Genomic DNA, 5,285 nt, shown 5'->3' on the forward strand with positions numbered 1-5,285 from the left:
TTTCATTTCCGCAGGAATTTCTTTTCATTTTTCACTCGGTTTTCTTCTGATTTTTCGAAAGAAATATCCACATAAAATTCTTGAAAATGTCTGCACGACATTCTTCTTCATTTCTACAGGAACTAATTCATCCTAATTTCTTACTTATTCTTTTGAAGCTTCGGTCCGTTTCGCAAATTGTAATCAAAAGTGATATTTCAATAATTTTAACCCTGCTTGTAGAGCAAGATAACTTTTGATAGATATCGAATAAATAATAATAGATTGGTCTTGCTGTGTAGCACCAGCCTTCATATAACCTTATTATAAATCTCATGAGATTATTTAATTTTCGATTTGTCACTTTTAGGTGTAATTCGATTTTGACATGATTCTGGATCATGTCATATATAATTGAAATAGCGCGAGAAATTAAAGTTCAACGTCGTGAGAGATTTTGCATCATTTTTGGTTGTGATGAGTTGACAAAACTGTCAACAATGGCAGCACAACCTCAATCTAAATATATCATCCACGCTACCGAGAAAATCATCTTTTTATTAAAATACGGCATTTCAGATCCAACTGATGGTAGCGCCGCAATAAAATTTGGTCTTTCTTTTGACATATTGGTCTTTGTATAATGAGAGTAGAAAATAAAAAAGAAATGACTAAATTTATAAAATCGCATAGCCGAACCCAAGAATGTTTTGGTAAAGTTCAATATTTTTTTATTTTTTCCATACAACTTTAAATTCTCCCCTCAAAACATAAAATTTGATCTCAAAATGTTGATGAGGGCTAAGGAGTCAGTAGGAGAAAATAATATTTGTAACGGTAAGGGAAGCATATTATTTTATTAGTACTTTCTTTTTTATCTGTTCAATAACGTGAATGTTTAAATATTTAACTTTTTCACTCAGTACTTCTTAAATAAAATAAAATAATAATTTTGTTTCAGTCCGTCTTTTCTTATTCGATATATTGATATCGAAAGCAAAATTATCGATATGACCGATATATTGAAAGCAAAATATCGATACAAAAATATCGGATATCGAAACAAATAAATCGATATTCCGATATATCGGAAATGTCAGAACGTATGTAACTATCGTCCTATCTCAACTTTATCGGTGTTTAGTAAAGTCTTTGAGAAACTACTTGTCAATAGAATCATGCATTTTCTAAATAGGCATGATGTGTTATATAAATACCAATTCGGATTTAGAAAAAGGATGTAGTACTACAACAGCAATTGTTGAGCTTGTAGATTTTCTGTTGCTAAATATTGAAGTGAAGTCGTCGTCCTCTGGGAATGTGATATCTGGGAGAGTGACCAATCGCCTTTGGTTCTACCTTAACCCTACTTTTATTATCTACTTACATACTATATATATACATGATCAGGTAGCTATCGAGAGGTAAATATTCATAATTATTTACCTATCGATGAGCTGCCTGGTTTTCATTGTCCTGATCTACCTTGACGGGTAGATGCGTTGAGACAATGTAGTGGTAGATCACCACAATATTGATCAGAAATGTATTGTTGGGGGTCTCTTTCTTCTTCTTCATTGGCATTACATCCCCCTCTGGGACATTGCCGCCTCGCAGCTAAGTGTTCATTTAGCACTTCCACAGTTATCAACTGCGAGGTTGTAACCTGCGCACTACTACTGATTTTGTTTTGTACCGGGGAAGCAATTTTTGAGCTTCTAGTCTAGTGTACGGAACGAAGGTATGGGTCAATTTTCTTACCATTTTGTAATCCACCTACACTAAACAACACGACAACAGAACATATCCACAACTCTTCATAGTCCATGACCTGCCAATATACCCTATTTGGCAAGATCATCGTGCCAGCGCATATGAAACGCTGCGGTGTGATAGAATCTGAATTCTGGGCTGATCCATATATCTGCAGATCAAACATACATACATGCCACCGGTTAGTCGATTAAACTGTATGCCATGTGGGAGATCATCTCCAATTGCCAGCTTTCTCTTGTGAAACAGCCATTGCTCTCCTTATCTGATAAAACTAAGAGATAAGAGAATGACCACTGACCACTACAACTAGGACCAACGTTATATCCCGAACGGAACTTTGATCAGATCAGTTGCTAGTTAAATCTCAAGCAGGCAATACCGTTTTCTGTGCTCTTTGCCTGACTAGCAGTAATCAATTTGTAGTGCTACCTAACCTATAATACAGTGATCATAGTGATGCGGTAGTGGGTGAGTTGAGATAGGCTGTGCAGGAGGTAAAGAGTGGTGATAATTTCAGTGGATATAGATTTAATTAAATTTGAACCTACAGCCTCAAACCCTCAGCTTTCAAATGAATGCATGACGATGCATGTAGCGATGGCAGAGTAGAGCAATAGTGATTACGTGAGATCGGTAAGCAAGGAAGATAAATATCTAAATAGTTTCCGAAATGTATTCGACTGGAGCGCTGAAGTGATCATTCAATGCTGTTCTCATACAGGCCCGTCTTTTCTATCCAAAATTCTGCATGGCGGTGACATTCATCGCTCTGGTGGTGTGGTGACGTGGCATCCCATCATGGCCACTGAATTACTGGATCTCAGGTTGCTGGCTTCCCGCCAGTAGTCATGGACTTTCTGTTCCGGGCCAATTCTAGCAGTCTACGTGGGATACACGCACGACACGGACACCATACAGTAGAATAAGTACTAAAACTTAGAATGTAAGTACACTTGGGATATAAGTAACACTTTAATAAACATCACCTACAGTTTTGCATGTAAAATTTATACTTTTGCTTTGGAACACGATGACTCGATTCGACTTCTTTTTGTTGGTTTCGCTGTACTTATTTCGAACCAGGTTTGTAGGCAGAATTGGTAAGTGGGTCAATGGGACCAGTATCAGTACACCTTCTTTCCACCTACTTTGTCTTCGTCTCATGCGACTCCCCCTTTCCTCAGGCAGGAGATGACAAGGTTTCTAAGCCAAGTTACCATTTCTGCATTCGTATATCATGAGGCTTACACGACGATACTTTTATGCCCAAGGAAGTTGAGACAATTTCCAATCCGAAAATTGCCTAGACCGGCACCGAGAATCGAACCCAGCCATTCTCAGCATGGTCTTGCTTTGTAGCCGCGCATCTTACCGCACGGCTAAGGAGAGAACTTGGAGGTCTCTTTATTGACCTCAAAAAGGCGTTTGACACGTTGAACCACAATATTCTTTTGCAGAACCATAATGTGACCAGACGTCATACAGCCTTACAAATATTTTTCCAATTTTTTTTTTTTGGCATATTCTATGCGAAATGTACTTTTGGAGAATCTATTTTCAAGCCAGTGACGCAATCCAGACAGTCGTCCCGCGTTTCGCAGGACGCATGCTGGCCACATTAGCTATGGTATACGTGGCCTAGCTACTGATATCATTCGAAGCTATTTAAACGACATGAAACAGTTTGTAGTTCTGAACGATGCCCGAAGTACCTCAAGGTCTATCGATATTGGGGTCCCACAAGGGAGCAGAGCAACATCGGGGCTCTTCTATTCTTGATTTATATCAATGATATTGGAAATCTACGATTAAAAAGAATACCGAAATTATTTGACGACATGTGACGACATAGAACTTTTCTACCCAGATGCTGATGCTTCGTCCATCATACAACATATAACAAGTGATATGAATTTGCTTATGAAATATTTTGATACCAATCTTCTTTCATTGAATTTGTCTAAAACAAAATACATGTTATTTATTCTCCGAGGAAAAAAAATATCCACACAATGATCCATGCGTAGGGATTCAGGTGATCGAGAAGGTTCAAACTTCACACTTCAAATATCTAGGTTTGATATTGGACCCTATACTCTCTTGGAACAGCCATCCCGAGTAGACGAAAATAGCTCAATAATATCAAATGTTGATAAGATATCAAAATGAGATATGAACATGATTGATATAAGAGATTAAAGATCAGACGATAATATCAATATTTTGCACTGAAATATCATAAAAAGATCAAGCTATGCTATTTGTAAGAAGTGATCAATATCATGTGCCATTAGTTTGTTCTTATCCATAGCATATCATGATATTTAAATGATATTTCGGTGCAAAGTTTTGATAGTGTTGCCTGTTCTTTTATCTCTTACTAGTCGACCCGGCAGACGTTGTCCTGCATAGTAGGCGAGAATGTGCATTCCGAACTGCCCATACAAAGTTCGCATAGGAATCACAATTTTAGCTATTCGCGGTTTGCTCAACCTTACTCGTAATTTTCCCATTAGAAAATATCATACAAACCCGTCCGGAAACTATAACGAAAGTTTCTGCTGAAGAAATGAAAAAAATCCATCCAGCCGTTTTCGAGTTATGCGGATACGAACACAGACCATTTCATTTTTATTATATAGATAAAAGATATCAATCAAGTCCATATCATGTTTTGTTATTCTGTTCATGGCTTCTGCCCGGGATATAGAGCAAATTCGAAAAAGAATATCGGCTTTGTGTGGTCTTATGTATGTATCGTGTTAGAAAATTTGTGCCACAACGTGCACTTTTCAGTTATTATTATGGCTGTATTCACTTCCTTTTACAATACCTTATAATCGTATGGGGTCATGCTAGCAAGTCCAATATAAGAAAACTACAAGTCCTACAGAAGAGATGCCTGAAATTATAATTCAACTGCCGCAATTATATCCTACCAGTCAACTCTATACAAACGGTTATCATAGTATCCTTTCACTTCGCGGATTATGCAAGTTACATACTTGTTTATTTGTGTATTTGTGTATTTGAGATCAAAATTTGCACTACAATATCACGCTTATTACTATGAATCACGGGCATAATACTAGATCCGCAAATAATTTATTATTGATAAGAAAATTATTTTGAGCTTTAATATTATCAATTTCCCACCTTATCGGCCGCGACGATTTGAAATCGTCATAAAGCAAATCGTCGCCGAAATCCTCGCCAGCAAATTGGCCATAAGATCTGTCAGATCAACTGTGAACAAAATTGTTTGATTTCAATAATCACATTATTTCCCGAAATTTAGTACTATTTTTCATGCATATTTTCATAATTTGGCTTTGAACTACCACAGATTGAAAATAATGATATTGGCGACGATTTTAAAGGTGCTTAAAAGAGGATCGGCGCGTTTTGTTACCAGCGAAACTGACAATATGTTCGAGAGCATCAACTTGTCTGGGTCAAATGCATATCTCTTTCTATGGTACATCTTCATATTATTTACTACCAGAACAGAATATTTGAAAAACATAAAT

At 36.9% G+C, this 5,285-nt stretch overlaps 1 long non-coding RNA gene across 1 annotated transcript; it reads left to right on the plus strand.

Moving 5' to 3' along the window:
• Positions 1 to 2,120: 2,120 nt before the first annotated feature.
• Positions 2,121 to 2,521, plus strand: LOC134208057 (uncharacterized). The gene is made up of 3 exons (XR_009978481.1): positions 2,121 to 2,249; positions 2,306 to 2,388; positions 2,477 to 2,521. It is a non-coding gene; the product is annotated as an uncharacterized LOC134208057 (long non-coding RNA).
• The last annotated feature ends 2,764 nt before the right edge of the window (positions 2,522 to 5,285 follow it).

Source organism: Armigeres subalbatus, chromosome 1 (genome assembly GCF_024139115.2).
Source record: "Armigeres subalbatus isolate Guangzhou_Male chromosome 1, GZ_Asu_2, whole genome shotgun sequence".
Lineage (NCBI taxonomy): Eukaryota > Metazoa > Arthropoda > Insecta > Diptera > Culicidae > Armigeres > Armigeres subalbatus.